General features: G+C 47.1%; 1 annotated feature.

Moving 5' to 3' along the window:
• Nucleotides 16,203-18,704: an enhancer, noted in NCBI's record as "VISTA enhancer mm1045". NCBI's record gives its function as "enhancer in: midbrain (mesencephalon)[4/4] | branchial arch[4/4] | facial mesenchyme[3/4] | other[3/4]" and the evidence as "EXISTENCE:transgenic organism evidence [ECO:0001131][PMID:17130149]".

The raw sequence follows: 18,920 nt of genomic DNA, 5'->3' as shown, positions 1-18,920 counted from the left end.
ACCCAGTGCAGAGTCTTGGGGTGGGGGAGGAGGGCAGAATCAGGAAGATCTCTGGCCTTGCTAGTCAGCCAGCCTAGCCAAACATGGCAATCTCCAGGCTCTATGAGATACTCTGCCTCCAGAGAATAGAAAAGTGATAGACCAGGCTCTAATGTCTTCCTATTCTTGTCAGCCCAGACATGCACATACACTACACACACACATACCACACACAAAAATAAAATAAGCAGTGTTGGAATCAGAACTCACTCTCTGGCAGCTCCCCCTTGGCTTGGGCCTTCCACACTGTCCTAGATGACCCTCCACCCTATGACAGATGAAGCAAAATTTGTTCCATGCCCTTGTAAAAAGTTTCCAAAAGCAGTCTCTTGAGAAAAGAAAAGAAACACTGAGCGTTGAGAACACGAGGCAGTTAGGACATCAAAGAGGCTTAAAGCTGGGTCCGTGAGGCCTGAACCACCAGGTGCATACTGAAGGTTTGCCCAGATGTACCTGTCCGTTCGTGAAGGGGGGAAAGGATCAAGGCATCAGCTCCGACATAGTGGGGGAGAGGGGACCTGGCAGCATTGCGCTCTGTCAGTGCAAGTAAAGAGAGTGTCAAAGGGGAGCATCAGGAATTAATCCACCAAAGAGTAATGAGCTTAAAAGTTGCAGTTTGAAAAGGGGCGAGCAGCCTGGGACAGCATCAATGAACCTGTCACGGGTACCAGCAAAAGAGAAAAGTCTAGCTTTCCATTAATGGCACTAGTACTTTGTTTTACTTTCAAGTGCCAAATAGATAAATAAATAACAACCTTCTCAAGGTGGGTGGCAAGGTACATTTACACCCTATGGGAAACTGTCACAAAAGATGCTCACAGCTTCAGTGAGCACTTCCCCTGGAACAGCCAAAAGAAAAATACAAAAGCCATAAAGCCCGGCTCTGAAACACTGCTGCTCAAAGGTCTATGCCTCTCTGTGATCTACAGAGATCAAAGGGAAGACCTCCTTCACATAACCCCCAGACAGCAGTATCAGGGAGCTGACACAAGCCTGTGAGAGAATTCAAGAGATGGTTCCATTCACTCCCATCCTAGCCGTGGCTGTCAGCCTCCTTCCTCCGCGGGATTAGAAGCTCCTTGAAGCCAGAAGTATCTGCTTTGTTCCTCTAATTTGCTCCCACAGCTTTGAAATATTAAAAGGTCTCTGTGATTATTTGGGGAACCAGCTGGTTAAGGAATACCTGCTGCTGAATTAATTTCCAGCATTAATAACAACAACAACAATAATAATAATAATAATAATAATAATAATAATAATAATAATAATTCATTTTGCACTCATGGGAGATCCCGGAACAGGGTTGGCATAGAATATTATATCCAAGAAAAGTAACCTTATGCCAACATGTATTAGAAGCCCGCAGACCCATTTGAGACCCTATCTCCCAAGCTGGTGAAATAAGAGTCTGAAATATCCCTTAGCAACGGTTTCATGTCTGGGAGCTATCCATCCCACCAGTGACTGAAATGGTTACAGTCACATAGATGGCATCCACAACCATTCAGATGTGTAAAATTATTCTTGGGCTGGGGAAATACTTCAGTCAGCAGCAAGGATCTGAGTCAGAGCTCCAGAACCTGTGGGTGTTTTTTAAGATGTATTTATTTTTATTTATACGAGTACACTGTAGCTGTCTTCAGACACACACCAGAAGAGTGCATCGGACCCCATTACAGACGGTTGTGAGCCACCATGTGGTTGCTAGGAATTAAACTCAGGACCTCTGGAAGAGCAGTTAGTGCTCTTAACCGTTGAGCCATCTCTCCAGCCCAGAACCTATGGCTTATAGTGCTGAATGTGGTGCTGTGGGCTCACACCAGCACTGGGAGGCAAAAACCAACATGGAGTTAACTGCTCAGCCAGCCTAGCCTACTTGATCAGTTCCAGTCCAAAGAGAAACTCTGGTTTTAAAAAGTTGGGCAGTCCCTTAGGAGTGACACCCAAAGTTGTTTCCTGGCTAACACATTCATGTGCACACACGTTCATGCCTACACAAAAACAAATGTACACACACACACACACACACAGAGAGAGAGAGAGAGAGAGAGAGAGAGAGAGAGAGAGGAAGGGGGTCTCCAACAGTAACCCTTTAAGAGAACCTGCAGCATGGGTGACGCGGGACCACTGGTTAAAATCTGACAGAGCTGAAAACTGACCTCCAGTCTAGAACACTCTTTCCAGGACACCCCACTGAGCTCCTAGTCAGTCTCACAGGTTAGCATGAGTGTACCACCATTACTAATGTGTTGGGGTTGGTCTGGTACTGCTGTGTTCAAATACTAAATTCTGTACCTCAAGATCTGGTTGCCCCAAGATGAGCAAATTCTCACATACACTGGCTTTTGCTGTGCACACCTGGGTCCCCAAGTTAATTGGTCAATAAAAGGCTAAAAACCTATGATTGGGCAGCAGAGAGAGGAAGGCAGGACTTCCTGGGAGGGAGAAAGGAGCTCTGGGAAGAAAGGGGAAGGCCTTTTTCACCAGGAGACATGAAGGGAGATGGATGTGACTACGGACCTGGAAGGTATAGCTAGCCACATGGCTGGATAGGACTAGGTGGTCTGGTTAACTTAGATGAGCTAGTTAAGGAGTCTAGCCAGCTAAGGCCTAAGCTCTGAAATATTAAAAAGGTGTCTGTGAGCTTATGTGGGGAACCAGCTGGTTAAGTAATATCTGCTGCTGTATTAACTTCCAGCATTAACATATACACAATAATACAATTCCCCACAAACAACAATTCATTTCACACTCATGGGAGATCCCCAAGTCCCTGTTTTAAAGCTCCAATTCTGCTATACCACAGTCAGCACCCTAGCAGAGTTATTCTAATGCCCACCCCACCAAATGCTAGTAGGCACGGCGCCAGGTGCTCAGCAGGAGCCGTTAGCCTTCCCTTCCAGCACTCTGTGCTGTTTTAGAGGAGCTAGAACCCACGCACTGCATGTCCCAGAGCCCCTTGCAATAAGCCTTGGTTCTTGCAAAGACATGAGAATGGCAGGTTACTCACAAGCAGGAGCATGTGTTCATGCTCCATGGTTGCCATAGCAACTTACTCTCAACTTACTGGCTTCAAACACCCCTCACCTATTATCTCACAGATCTGTAAGTCAGAAGCCCAATGGGCTCAGAAGGTTCCCTGCTTAGGGTCTTATAAGGCCAGAAACAAGGTACTGGGTGACCTGGCCTCTCATCCTAGCTTTAGGTCCACTTCCCAAACACTGGAGTCAGTTCTGTGAAGTTGTACACCCGAGGATGGTTTTCCTGTCAGCTACTGGCTAGTCCTTGTCAGCTTCTACAAGCCATCCACATTCATTCCACAATGGGTTGGGCCCTCCCCGCATCAAACACTAATTAAGAAAATGCCTTACAGGCTTGCCCACAACAGGAAATTATATAGAGCATTTTCTTACCTGAGGTTCCCACCTCTCAGATGAGCCCAGTTTGTGTCCGGTTGACATAAAACTATCGAGCACAACTGACCCCTTGTCAACTTGACACATGAGTACATCACTGTTAAGCCACAACCTTTCCTTTCTCGAAAGTTCATCCCCGAGATCTCACATTAAAAATGCAAACAAAGAAAAACCTTAAAAATCCAAACACGAAATGTTTAGTCTCTTTAAAATAGACAAACTCTTTTAAAAGCCAAAGTCTTTTAAAATTCAAAGTCTCAGAGCTGGAGAGATGGCTCAGCAGTTGAGAGCACTGGCTGCTTTTCGAGAAGTCCTGAGCGCAATTCCCAGCAACCACATGGTAGCTCACACCATCTGTAATGAGATCTGACGCCCTCTTCAGGCATGCAAGTGTACGTGCAGATAAAGCACTCATATGCATAAAATAAATAGAACACTCATATGCATAAAATAAAAAATACATCTTTTTTAAAAATTCAAAGTAAAAAAAAATTTCAAAGTCTCTCCAACTATGAGCTCCTATAAAATAAATAAATTAAATGCTTTCTTACTTTAAAGGGAAAAAAAAACCAAGGCTCAATTACAATCAAATCCAAGCAAAACCAAACTCCAAAACTGTAAATAACTCAATGTCCAAAATCTGGTATTCACTCACAATTTTCTGAGTTTCCAAACTCCTCCAGAGCATCTCACCAATCACTGACCACTCAAGTGATTCTGACCAAAGCTCCAAGTCCTTCCACTGTACTCCCCAGAACGGCATGCCCAGGTCTGTCCCAGCAATACGCCACAATCCTGTTATGGACGAAGCTAGTAAGTAGAGGAACTCAGAACAGGACAGGAACCTGGAGGCAGGAGCTGAGGCAGAGGCGGTGGAGGAGGATGCTTACTGGCTTGCTCAGCCTGCTCTCTCAGAATCTAAGCTCACAAGCCCAGGAATGGTATCACCTGCCACAGGCTGGGTCCTCTCCCATTAATCACTAAGCAAGTGCCTTATAGGCCTGCCTGCTACCCAGTCCTACAGAGGCATTTTCTCGATTGGAGTTTCCTCCTCTCAGATGAGCCTAATTTGTGTCAAATTCATATAAAACCATCCAGCACAGTTTGCCACTGTCGAGGGCTTGTGTGATTCCACGGAGTCCACACCAGGTAATATGGTTATCTCCATATAAGCTCCACCTAACTCCTATCTGCAAATTCTGTTTTATCTCATAACACAATACTCAAATGCATGAAACAAGGGCCGGAGGTCATGGGGACCAAAATTCTGCCTGCCACAGCAGAAGGCCTTCAGAAGTGGCAGGCAGCTGTGACTCCTGGGTCCTCCACAGACCTAGCATTCACAGCTGAAGCCTCTTCCGGTGTACAACAGCAAGGCTCAGCACGTGTCTTGCCACATCCTACCATTACTCTTGGAGGTCCCAAGACCCTGTGCATTACCCCCAAGATTGAAGATACAAGGCTGCACACTGTCCTATGAACACTGTGTCCATCCTCTGCTTTGATGTTTCCTTTACCTGTCAATCTCTATAACGTGTGTGTGTGTGTGTGTGTGTGTGTGTGTGTGTGTGTGTGTTTATGTGAAGACCAGAGGCCACCTCATGTGTCATTCCCTTGGCACCATCCACCTTGTTTGTTAAGGTCAGGGTCTCTCACTGGCCTGGAGGTCACCAAGTAGACTAGGCTGGCTGGCCAGTGTTCCTTCTCTTCATATTCTCAAGGAAAGATTCAAGCACTACCACCATGCTCGGCTTCTTCACACGGGTGCTGGGGATCAAACTCAGGTCTCCATACTTGTACAGCAAGAGTTCTATCAGCCTCTGGGCACCAAACCCCACATTTTTTAACTAGAGTATGATTCATCTTCTCGGAATTATGCAGCCTGTCTTCATTTCCCCAAAGGGACTATAACCAATGGAGGGCCCACGGGACCTTAGAAAATACTGGGTCAGGCAAATGCAGGCCCTTTTCCTTCATGCAGGGCCCCTCTGGATTCTGAATATGTGAACAGGCATTAAGAATATCCAGGAGAGGGTTCTAGCACGCAGCGTTACTGTTTTCTCCTGTGTTCTCAAGGGAAGCCTTGTTCTGTAGAGGATCGTGCATGGGGTAGAACCCCATGTCTTGGAGTGCAGGTGAGCCTGACGACACTGGTGGAGCTTGAAGAGCTGAGATCCTCTCAATTGATCCTGTCCATTCTAATCAGCACTAAATATTTGATTAACAAAAATTGTAGCTATGTTTGTGGGATTCAGAAAAGCCTTTTGAGAGCTGATCCTGACAGCCGGAGAACTTAAGACCATGAAGTTAAATTTGTTTTCACAATCGGCTTCCTGCAGCCTCCTTTCCGCTAAGCACGCAAGGTCGTTGTGAAGGATTGCCATCCCCGAGAATCATTGATGGAGGGACTTACCAAGAGAGAGTCCAGGTGGCCCTCCAGTTCTCAGCCTAACAGACTGCTTTTAGTTTGTGTGGGGGTCATAGATGTGTGTGGCAGGGAGGATGCGCATATATACATTTGGAGGGAAGCCAAAAAGCAACAAATCTGTCTTCCTGTCACTTCCTCCTTATTTGGAGGGACAGGGTCTCTCACTAAACCTGGAACTCACTGATGAGGATAGAGTGACAGGCCAAGGACTCTCTTGTCTTCACCTCCCCAGTGTCAGGATTTCAGCCGTGCACGGTCATGCCCAGCCTATTCATGCAGGTGCTAAGGACCTGAACTCAGCTCCTCACGGTTGCACTGCACGCATTTTCCTGGTGAACCATCCCCAGACCCCACCACAGTATGTTTTCTTGCTTCCTCTGCTTGCTACCCCTTCCACGGCCATCTTCCCCTCCTCCTCCACCCACCCCCACGTCGCTGCTTGCCTCCCCTCATTCACCCAAGAAAAGCAGATGGGCATGAGGTCACAAGTAACCTAAAGGAGAAAACAGAACAAAGGAGTCCCCAAAAGCCCAGGACAAGATAAGGGTTAAGTAGCACACTCCCCTCTTGAATTCTCATACAGTCATTAAAAATGATAATTATGATGACTTTACAACAGTGTGGAAAAATGCTTATGATATAATTAATGCTAAGTGGAAAATGCAGAACACAAAATGATAGCTATACTATGATTACAACCCCTCAAATTATATGTTCACAAGGGTAAGAACTGGGAAGGAACATGGAAAAAAAATAGTTTAATTTGCCGGGGATGACTGGCGACATGGGTGGGTTTCTCTGTATTAGGCTGGTGCTTCTGTAAAGCTAAGCAAATCTTCAGAAGCTAAAATTTTAAAAAAAGTCAGCTGGAGGATGGAGCAGAAACTGAAGAGGGCAGACAGGCATCCCGTTCACCTGCAGGAGAGGAAGTAGCAGCTCTCTAAAGGGATAGGAACAGGCAAATGTTTCCCCAAATGCAACTTGAGCTTTGCGACTTAAAAAACTGAGTGTCACATGGGAGTAACCAACTAGACCTGCATGGGAGAGACAAGCGCTCAGGCACTAATGATTTGGGGTTCTTGGGTCACTCAGGATGCTCTTGCAAAGGTACCACAAATGAGGCAAGCTATAAACACCAGAATGTTTCAGAGTTCTGACCTACAGATTCACATCAAGGCTCGCTTTCTGGCTCAATGATGGTAACTTCTTGGTGTGTCCTCACACAGTGAGAGAGACGAGGAAGCTCTCCAAGTCTCTTATATGGGACAGTTATGAGGCTCCACCCTCTTGAGCCTTATTATCTCCCCAAGACTCTGCCTTTTAAGACATTACCTTGAGGGTTAGGACTTCAGCACGCAAATCTGCAGAGGGTCACATCCAGGCCACAGATGGCTCTAATGTAAAGGGTGGGTCATGAGGGTCATTGCAACAGAAAAACACAGAAAATACAGAGTTCTACTGGGCACTGGAAGGAACTAAGTCCTTCCCAAGAGGGACAAGCATGATAGAGCCCAAATGGGACCCAATTGCCCAGGCTCACATCCCAGAATGCTGACTGACAGCAAAGGTAGGTACGTTGAGAAGGCTGACCTGGGGAGTCTTCCGATCTCATGAGACGACCACCCCACTTCCCTTTGGAAGGTACTTGTATGGACTCTTCTCTCACAGCACCCACAATCTAGAGGCCCAGTGACAGTGAGGGGCACCGTTCTCTGTTTGAGCCTCAGCCAGGGATGAGTCTTGCCAGAGAGGTCCAGTGGATCAAGCAAATGATGGTGGGACCCAGAGGTCACTCTGAACATATGAAAGCAGGTGAAAGAGGGTCTGGGGCAGATATGGTAAGGAATAATGTCTTTTGGGGTACATCCTGTAGGGGAGACAGGGTGAGAGCATGTGCAGTGAGTAGGACTCCCCAACCACATTTTATGGAAGAACTTGGCTGCCCTCATCTCATCCTGGGGAGAGAGACTGTGTGGTACTTAGAATGAGTCACTGTGGAGAACGTAAAAGGGAGACGCTTCTCCCATCCAGAGATAAGGAAACTTGGTTGGCCCTCGTGAGAAACTACATGACAGGTAGCAGAACAGAAGCTGGGAGACACCTGATCACACGCCCCCTGCCCAGCCCAGCAGATCTTGGGGTTTTACTTGTAGCTGGAGGCCACCTGTATGTACCCGTTCCTCACAGTGTCTGTTTCTGGAGGCTGGTCGCTGAAGTGAGTAGGTATCATGTGCTGCCTGAGCTCCGGATTTAGAAGCAGACTTGTAGATTAACAGGACTAAGGAGAGAAGCAAGGGGTAGGGGGTGGAGTAGCCCAGCCTCTGAGCATCTGGCCATTCTCGTAGACAGCGTGCTCCTGTGCCCACCCGCTGCCTACGGCACAGGTATCATTTGGATGGGAAACTTCATCCAGAACAAGCATCCATTCTTTCTCTCCCAAGGATGAGGAAAGTTCCACCATGAAGAGTGATCAGTGAGTGAACCCTGCTTATTCAGGGGTGCAGCACCTGTCAGGGGTACCCACCTGGACTCCCAGCAACATCTGAGTCTCAGAGAAGCCAATTGGCAAAGCAGCAGGCGCCTGCCATGCAGCCTCCAAAAGATGTCCACCTGCTAGGACCCAGAACCTGTGGCTAGGGCAACTATGTAGCAAACTATGTAGCAACTATGTAGCAAACTTATGTAGGGCAACTATGTAGCAAAAGGGAACTGGCAGATGGGGGGCAGGGGGGGGGGGAACAGAGAAATGAGGAGGTGACCGGATATAGCCACAGTGTCTTCTTAAGGGTAAGGCAGAAGGCTCGGAGTAGAAGATCTGACAACAAAAACCTAAGTCAGAGTGCTGCGAAGCCATGAGCCAGGGACTGCAGGCAACCTCTGCCAGCTAAGAAAAGGCCAGGGAATGAGTCCTCTGCCAAAGCCTCAGGAAGGACACAGCCTGACGAGCATCCTAAGACCAGGAGAACAGATCAGGAACTCTCCTGATGTAAGATAATAAGTATGTGCCGTGTTAAGGCGTTGCGTGGTTATTTACTGCAACTTTTGAAAATGAACGTCTCAGAAGATCTTGGTGCAGTCCTAGCATGTGGGGAGCCTAAGGGAGGAGGATCGGTTAATCCCAGGCACATCTGGACAAATAGTGAGACACGCCCCCCCTCCCCCCCCCCCCCCGTATCAAACAAAAGAAAGACTCAGAAAAGCAGCAAAGTAGAGATTTTTAGGAAGACTCAGAAAAGCAGCAAAGTAGAGATTTTTAGGAAGACTCAGAAAAGCAGTAGAGATTTTTTTTTTTCAAACTCTAGCTGCTCTAGGACAAAGACACACGATGGTGGTAGAAAATGCTTGCCCAGTAGCCTGGACTTCTACCAGGAGAAAGGCTTCTCGTATGTGCACAGCTTATAGGACATTTGTTCTCACTGGATGTGGGTTACGACACATAGGGTGATTGCTATCCACCAGATCTGATGCACCTGGCATGGCCTTCCTCCTTCTGTTCTGAGAACAGCTATGTAATGAAGCAGAGTTGCCCTCTCAGAGATCCAGAAGCCGAGGCTTGGGTAAGGAATCACCAGTCTGTATGGCACTGCAGAGCGAGTGAAAAGCTGTTATATATTGAGCGGCGCCATGAAAAATGAAGACTGACTCTACCATGGACCCCACACCGGGAGCAGGAAGTTCCTGAGGGTGGGTACAAAGAACATGGTTCTAGAAGAAAACTCACCCCATGGATCAACCATATGGGTGCGTTCATACAATGCCAGATGGACACAGAAAGGGCTCACTTTCCACAAGCTCCATGCAACCTGCACTAGCCCTGATGCCCCACATGCTCAAGACTGTAAGGAATGGGAGGGCTACATTCCGCTTCGGTGAGGCTGTAAACCAGTGGGCAGCTTCGGAGAGTGACGATGTAGGCAAGGTGGATCTATATTTATTGACATGAAGGGATGTTCCAAATACATCACAAGGTCTAACAAGCTGGCACTGAGCAATGTGCACGTGGGCAGAGGAAGGGAGGGGAGAGGAAGGGAGGGGAGGAGCTGGAAATGTGGGGTGGGGGGTGGGGGGTGGGGGGTGGGGGGGTTAGCTATTAGTTTCCAGAGAATAAAGACATGGGTGATTCAGGTTTGGTTAGTTTTAGTTTCGTTTCGTTTTTTTATTTGGTTTGGTTTCATTTGGGGTTTTTTTGTTTTGTTTTTTGGTTTTTTTTTTTTTTTTTTTGCTTTTTGTTTTGTTTTGTTTTGTTTTTTTGCTTTTCTTTTTACTTAGTGTTCTATGAAAAATAGGGAAAGAAAGAGGGAGGAAAGAAGGGAAGGAAGGAAGGAAGGAAGGAAGGAAAGAAGGAAGGAAGGAAGGAAGAGGATCTGACTTCAGACCCTCACACATATATATAAAAAGCTGGGCATACCTGTAGCCCCCACCCCCGCCACACCCCCTTAAGGTAAGTGTGCAAGAGAGAGATAGAATTTCTGGGGATCCCTCACCAGTCTAGGTAATCCTTGAGAAAAGTGTTATTAAAAGCAGAATTGACCCAATATCTGGCCTCTACTTGCACAAGTACCTAGACATCACACCCACATATGCACATACAAACATGTGCATGCACAGTCACACACACACACACACACACACACACACACACACACACACACACGATAAAGAAATTAAAATTTAATGGGAAATGGTTTGACTGAAGCTGATCTGGCCTAAGTGACTTGCTCCAGCCAGACACTTGGCCTTGCTTCCATCGATAATCCTAGCTCTTAGGATGCTAATGCAATCTGATTGCTGTGATGTGATTTTTAAGGCAAGCCTGAGCTACGTAGTGGATTCTAGGGCAGCTTTGGACAACAGAATGAGGCTCTGCCTCAAAAAAAATAATAATTATCTCAATGTCACCCCCTAAAAAGGCCCGAGGCTGGGATTTAATGCACATCTGACAAGCTTCAACTGAACACTGCCATTTCTATTGTGAGACTGTAGTATTTTGGGGCCATGAATACTGTAGTATTTTGTGGACCCCCCCCCCCAGCCAATCAGGGGTATAGAAAGAATGAGAGTGGACCAGAGATGTTAGAAGCTGGAGAGTGGTTTCAAGGCTCCCCAGTACCCTGAACCGGGGTCTCTCTATCCCAACTGATGTTTTACTCCCCATTCTAAGAGATGGGAGGTAGACCACACACTGCACATGGCCACAAGCAGCCCTGCCCTTTACCCATTAGGTGTTGTAGCCGTCCCTAAGTGTGACAACCAAAACTGTCTCTAGACATTACCAAAGACAGAATGTGGGGCCAGCTCACCGCTGGCTGAGGAGGAGACTGGCTCAGCTGCGATCCCACATTGTGGCTTGGTATTCGCTGCATGCCCCCACACGTAAGCCAGCCATATAGCTCACTGCACAGTCTGGGTCTGTCCTCCTCAGCTAATCCCTTAGTCCTTATTATTCTGAGCTGCAACAGCTCCTTCAGGCATTGTTAAAGACAAATGCCCTAATTGGTGAGCCCCAAGTGATAGTTGTTAACTATTGCCCTGATCCCCGGGGAAGACAAAAAGCTGAGTTACACAGCTCTCAGAATGGCCCTGAGAATGGGCCTTTTGCCACTCCTTCTGTGGGGGGTTCATCCACGCCTCTGCATACCCTGAATTAAAGTAAGGGAAGCTGGCTTTTTCTTGTAAACACCAAGCTGTGCAGTCATTACAAGCTTGCTTGGAGATAATCAGGGCTGACACTCCCTGTACGAGCTGGGGTTTATTGGAGACCACCCACAAAGTTGACTCAATGCAAAATGACACTACTAAGTAATCTAATCCCAAAATGCAGATTCCATTCCAACAAATTGCACACAAGTGGTCTCCTGCTGGTTTAACTGTTGCCTGGAAAGCCAAACCCAACCACATTCATGGGGAGCACGTTAGCACCGAAGCATGCAGGCCATAAACAGTGAGAAGGCTGTACCTGCTCATCAACATGGGATGCCACCGAGAGAAACCCTTTATTTATATTCAATGTTTCACAGCGAATGAAATTATGATGAATGAAGGGCATGGAACACACCAGCTTTGTTCTAACGCATTCTTCCTTTGAGCTGAAGACCCAAAGATACGGACAGAAGGTTAAGAAAATTAAGCATTTTTCTTGTGACGAAAGGATGGACCATCTAGAGACTGCCATATCCAGGGATCCACCCCATAATCAGCCTCCAAACGCTGACACCATTGCATACACTAGCAAGATTTTGCTGAAAGGACCCAGATATAGCTGTCTCTTGTGAGACTATGCCGGGGCCTAGCAAACACAGAAGTGGATGCTCACAGTCAGCTATTGGATGGATCACAGGGCCCCCAATAGAGGAGCTAGAGAAAATACCCAAGGAGCTAAAGGGATCTGCAACCCTATAGGTGGAACAACATTATGAACTAACCAGTACCCAGGAGCTCTTGACTCTAGCTGCATATGTATCAAAAGATGGCCTAGTCAGCCATCACTGGAAAGAGAGGCCCATTGGACACACAAACTTTATATGCCCCAGTACAGGGGAACACCAGGGCCAAAAAAAATGGGAATGGGTGGGTAGGGAAGTGAGGGGGGAGGGTACGGGGGACTTTTGGGATAGCATTGGAAATGTAATTGAGGAAAATACATAATAAAAAATATTTTTAAAAAAAGAAGAAAAGAAAATTAAGCATTTTTCTTTTCTGCCCCTGAGATCATTACAGGGTCTTGTGCTCTGAGACAAACCAAAATTTGAGGGAACAAGAACCAGGACTTGATACCCAGCTCAGCAAGTATGAGTCTTCAGCTCTGAAACACATAGTTCCCAACCTCGAGTGGCAAAGGCATTTATTTGTTCCATCAAAAAAAAAAGTCAATTCTGTAAGTAAAGAACTGGTTTAGAAGGCAGAGCTTGTGCAAGTCAACAATTTGACGAGGCTGCCTTAAAAGCTAGTATCATCTTAGAGAGTATTTAACAGTGTCTGCTACTCATGCTAGACAGAGAGACTGTCCTAGAGTGGGCTCATGTGTTCTGAGACCGACAAGAGAGTGGACATCTGGGGTGTTTGAGCCTTGCATTTAGGTGGTTTTTCTTGATGCAGAATGCCTGAGATGAAGAACACAAGAATTTCTTTTTACTCATTTCTCAGAAGTTTCTGTCCGCAGTTCTGAGTTTCTAGGCTATGGTGATTAGCATGAAAATGGCCCCAGAGGCTCATATGTTTGCTGGATCCCCAGTTGGTGGAACTGTTTGGGAAGGTCCACAGTTCTGAGTTTCTAGGCTATGGTGATTAGCATGAAAATGGCCCCAGAGGCTCATATGTTTGCTGGATCCCCAGTTGGTGGAACTGTTTGGGAAGGATTAGGAGGTGTGGCCTAGTTGTGTCATTGGGAATAGAATTTGGTGTTTCAAAAGCCCCCCTCTCTTTTCTTCTCCCCCTCTTCCTCCCTCCCTTCTTATCTGTCTATCTATCTATCTCTTTCTCTCACTTGCTCACTCAAGTTTCAGATAAGATGTAAAGATCTCAGCTATAAGCCTGCCTGCCTGTTGCCATACTCCCACCATGATGGGTGTGGATTCACTCTCTGAAACTGCTACGCTCTCCGGTCAAGTCAGCTGGACAAGTCGAAAGGCTTAAAAGTCACTCATGAGGCAAAAGAGTTTCAAGGAAGCTCTCCTCCTGGAGTCTAGCATTCCCTACCCATACATTAATTTTCCATTCCTGCGTTAGTCTAGTGTATGGATCCACGTGTTCTCTTTCAGTATTTTCCTATTATAAGTGCTTTTTTAAAATTGAATTCTGACATGGCTAAAGCCTTCTGCCAGTGTTCCAACAGTCCTAGAAATGTCCTTGAGCAAGATCATGGGCTTGGAATTCAGTAAGATTGTAAAAGCTAAGTCACTCCCTTACACAGGAATTTACCATCACTAAGGAAGAAGGAAGTTTCAGACCAAAGGAGAAACCAGAATAGATACTTAGAACTGTAGCAGAGTTACACCCATACACACATATTTACAATGGCCTAAGGGGAAGGTGGACTATACAAGAGACTAAAATAGGAACTATGGCAAGGGCGCGAAGCCCTTGACCCTGGCTTCTAAGATTAGTGAATCTTAGGTGGAGCCCTTGTTGATCCCAGCTGTTATCAATGAATTCTATCCCAGGTGGTTCCCATTAGACCTTTTGTGTTTGCATTCCTCTGTTTTATGTAAGATTCCGGTTACCTCAATTGTACCTTGTGAATATGTCACCCAACTTCCTTATTGTCCTCTGCATAAAAAGTCTGATGCTCGATTTGAAAATTACACTCAGATTCCACACAAACTCTCCTGTGTGTGTCTGTTTGTCATTCATTCATCCACGCTTTGCCCACCCACGACTAGAGACCTGTTCCACGCAGACACAGAGACCCAGAGGGTCTGCGGCATGAAACTATTAGCAAGCCACCTGTCTTAGCTAGGGTCTCTAGTGCTGCAACGAAACACCATAACCAAAAAGTAAGTTGTGGAGAAAAGGGTTTATTCAGCTTACACTTCCAGCTCATGGTCCATCACTTGGACAAAGTCAGGACAAGAACTCAAGCAAGGCTGGAACCTGGAGGCAGGAGATGATGCAGAGGCCATGGAGGGATGCTGCTGACTGGCTTCCCATGGCTTGCTCAGCCTGGTTATAGAACCCAGGATCACCAGCCTATAGATGGCACCGCCCACCATAAGCTGGTCCTCTCCCATTGATCACTAATTGAGAAAATGCCTTACAGCTGGATCTCATGGAGCCAGAGGTGCTTAGGTGCCTGCCCCACTGACATCACCAGGAATCTATATCTCCCATCCTGGACCTGTACACAACTACCAAGCATGGCTGGAGAACATGACACTATGGTCTACTTCCATGACCTCCAATGAGTCCCTAGAAGACCAACTTCTCTCTCTCCTTAACCTCCAGCACCTCCCTGCCCCTCCTTTCTTTTGGGTGTTCACCTGACTTCCTGCCTCACTGAGAAAACAGAAGCACCCTGAAACAAACTGCCACCGTTTCTCACCTCCACTTCTACCTGCTCACCAGCATCTGTACCCCAAAACTCTACATTCTCCACCTAAATATTGATACATCTCCCTCCTAGGAAAAGCTGGATTCCACGCACCCCATCCAAGACCCAAAACCTTCCCCTGTGTCTCTTACATCATAGAAATTTTCCTGGTCTGCTGGGCTATTCCTGTGCCCGTATTATTCTTTTGGCCTAAAAGAAAAGTGAATAAGTCATTTTTTCCTCAGTCTTTACTTCCCTGCAGCGACCACCCACGTGCAGGATCCCTTTACAAGAGTTGTCAGTGCTCCTCAGTGGAGCTGTCAGTGCTCCTCAGAGGAGCTGTCAGTGCTCCTCAGCACAGTTGTTGGTGCTCCTTTGCTGAAGCTGTTGCTCTCATTCTCTCCATCCCTCGCCCTCCTCTTCCACTAGAATTGCTTTCTTGTCCAAGTCACTAGTAGCATGGATGTAACTGAATCCAACCATCAGGGCTCCGTGTTCATCCTCCACTGTCATGGGGACCTGCCCTCTTCCTCCTCCTTGGAGGACTCTTCACTTGGTTCTTGGGCTGCCACATTGTTTCAGGTTTTCTCCTACCTCATAGCCATGCCTCTTTCTTCACTGGCCTCTTCTCCTGGAAGGTTCTGGACTCCGCATTTGACCCTTTTCTCTGCCTGCTCCCTGGAATCTCACTCCACTCCTTGGTTTTAAATGTCTTCTATCCACTGCTGACTCCTAAATTTCCTTCTCAACCAGAACCTACCTATCTCATTCTCTCTCTCTCTCTCTCTCTCTCTCTCTCTCTCTCTCTCTCTCCCTCTCCCTCTCCCTCTCCCTCTCCCCCTCCCCCTCCCCTTTCCCCTCCCTCTCCCTCTTTCTCTCTGAAATTCCAGCTCCCCCAGTTCCCTCCTCCCCGGCCCCTCTACTCAGATCATAGTGGACAGAGCCAACGTGAACAGTTCTCCTCCAAACCTGTCCCTATTCAAAGCCTTTTTCATCCAAGTTGCTGGAAACTCAGCCCTTCCAGTTGTCCAAACCAAAACCCTCAGGGCCCATCCCTGACCCATTTCCTTCACACTCTCTGCTACTCCACCAGAGCATGCTCCTGGCTCTACCTCCACAGTAGAGCCAGAACACTGCACGATCTTACCACTTCCAGCAGAACCTCATCCTCCAAACCTTTCATTTTTCACTTTGATTATATTACCCTTCTCCCTTACTGTCTGCCCCTCCCCCTGCCCCCCCCCCGTAGTCTGAGTACCACCCACAATCTCCACCCCCACCTCCAGCTCATTCACCTCTGCAGGAGGACATAGCTTCCACAGGATGCATCTCAGTCTCATCAATCCTGCCTGCTTCTGCCACGAGGACCACAGGATGCCATTTGTCCCTGTCCTGATGAATGGATGTCATTGATGTAGACAATCTGTTTATTAGCAACTGTTACAGCCCAGCTAATCATTTCATTCCTAAATGACCAACTAACCTTCGCCTGAAATCCTTTTGACTAATTCAAGCCAGGTGTGATCCCCGTGACCTCCAGGTGAGCAGCAGGGTATCCAGTGTGCCACCCCAGAGTCATCCATCCCTCTGGCCTTCATGTCCTAACATCCCATTGATGTTTCCCTCCTCTGAAAAATCGCCAGTCACCCAACTCCACGCAGGTGCACACCTCCAATCTGCAGCTCCAGCAGCGGCTGCTGGTCTCCGTGCAGCTGTTTCTTTTCATGGGCCTCTTTTGTGCACTGACATCTCTGAAAGGCGGGGTGGGGAGCATATCGAATTTCAAGAGATGAACCAGCTGGCTTAAGAGAGACACAGAAGACACAGTCGGTGGGACACTTTTCATGAGAACATATTTCCAGCAAGCTCAGTCCATCTGGGGTGCTGCACGGCGTTAATCTCGCCCCTGAGATATGGATTAAGAAGATTCTGCCCATAAAAGATGCCTGCTTTTCAAATATGCACCCCCTCCACCCCGCCCCGCCCCACCCCCAGCCTGGAATGTAGAGACAGCTTAGGAACTCCGAATCTCAACACTGTCACTAGAGCCTGCTCTCTGGTTTCAAATTCACTTCACTCTCTTTCTTGTTTGAGTCTTTATTTTTTCCAGGTGTGGAATTGGCTAAGTGGCCACAACATAGTCTTACTCAACAACATCGGGCTGACTGCCTAAGGACTCAGTCAGCTAAACTGCCACTGAGGCTAACACGTGACATTTTGACCCTACAATTGCCAAGATGGAGCTGTTTGTTTTTGTAGACGTGTTTGAAACATGTGGGGCAGGTATACAATTCCCACGTGAGCCAGTGTCTCTGGTTATTCTGATGTAAACACACTGCTTCCCACAGCTGGGCCAAGACAGTCCCTTCAAGTCCTGTCTTTTTGAGCAGCCTAAGCTCAGAGCTTTCCAAAATGGAACTTCATATGTCTCATATGTAGCAAAAAAAAAAAAAAACTCCTTTTAATGTGTGTTTGTGTGGAGTTTTAAGTGTATGTGTGTGCAGATGCATGTGGAGGTCAGAGGTCATCGCTGGTGTCATCCTCTATTGATATGGCTTTCCTTTATTGGTCTCCATCTTATTTTTAAAGATTTCTTTAGTTCCATTTTATGTGTACGGGTACTTTGTGTTATGATCTTGAATGTTGCATGGCTTCAAAAGGGACTACACGAGGCCAAATAGTTCCACATAAGGTTTATTGAAAGAGAGAGGGGCAAGGTGGTGGAGGAAAGAGAAGTGGGGAAGAGAGAGAGATGGGAGGGGGGCCTTTCTTTATATATGGGTGATGATATAATTACAGGTAAAGGTGGGAGGTGGGCCAAGTGGGTTCTGGGAATATTGTGGCTATTGCCTTGGCAACGGGTCTGCAGGTCCCGCCTATGTGATGTCATAGGTTTTGGAGGTCATGATACCAACACTTTGCCTCCTCCACACATCTGTGTGCACTGCCTGCATACCTGGTGCCTACAGAGACTCCTGGAACTGGTTATAAACCACCAGTTGGGTTCTGGGAACATATGCCTGGGTCTCTGCAAGAGTACCAAGTACTCTTAACTTCTGAGCCATCTCTCCAACCCCTCCACCTTATTTTTTGAGCTAGGGCTTCTCACTGACCCTGAAGCTCACGGATTTGGCTAGACTGGCTGGCTAGCAAGCAGTGGGGATAATATCTCTACGTCCCCAACACTGGGGCTGCAGGAGCTTGAATACCATACTCAGATTTTACTATGGATGCCAAGAATCCCCACTCACGTCATCACGCTTAAGCCAACAGCACTTTCCCAACAGCACCACCTCTGCAGCTGACATAGATGGCAAAAATCTCAAACCAACACGTCTTGGTGCCAGGAAAATAACCTATCCCAGAAGAAATTAAAGGAGCATCTCTACTTAGTAAGATTATTAACATAGTAGGAAAGAGATCATTTTGTTAATGATCATATATTCGGGCTTCCATCAATTAAGGCTTTGAAGCAAACAGCCACAGAGAGGATTCCTCACTGATGCTAATCGGTATGGCAAATGACATTCCAAGTTCTGTTTCTCTCCTGACCATAGGAACTGAAAGTAAAAACAATTTGTCAGCAGAGCATTTGATCTGAGCTCAGGGTGCCCTAGTTCCAAAGTGCACAGCCTTGAACACAAATGGGGCAATAGCTTTCACCTAGGAAGCTAAAAACAACAGCCCCCCCCCCCACCTGCTCTGTTGCCCAGCTACATCCACTGAGTCCTGACAAAGGCCCTAGAAAGAGGCAGGTGCTGGAACAAGGTAAATCTGAAACACCCGTGCCAGTTCTTGTCTGGGTATCACTTGCCTGTGTTGTTTGTCATCGGTAATTGTTGCTGTTGTTACATTGTTACATTTGTTTACTAGGGCAGCAGGGTCAGGGGGCAGGTGCATGCCAAATGGAGGTCAAAGGACAATCTCCAGGATGCGGTTCTCACCTTCCATCCTGTGAGCCTCCTGGATCAAATTCAGGTCATCCAGCTTGGTGGCAAGCATGTTTACATGC

This window comes from Mus musculus, chromosome 1, assembly GCF_000001635.26.
Source record: "Mus musculus strain C57BL/6J chromosome 1, GRCm38.p6 C57BL/6J".
In the NCBI taxonomy this organism is placed as follows: Eukaryota; Metazoa; Chordata; class Mammalia; order Rodentia; family Muridae; genus Mus; species Mus musculus.
The sequence above is the reverse complement of the archived record's forward strand: the minus strand, read 5'-3'. Positions and strand labels throughout refer to the sequence as shown.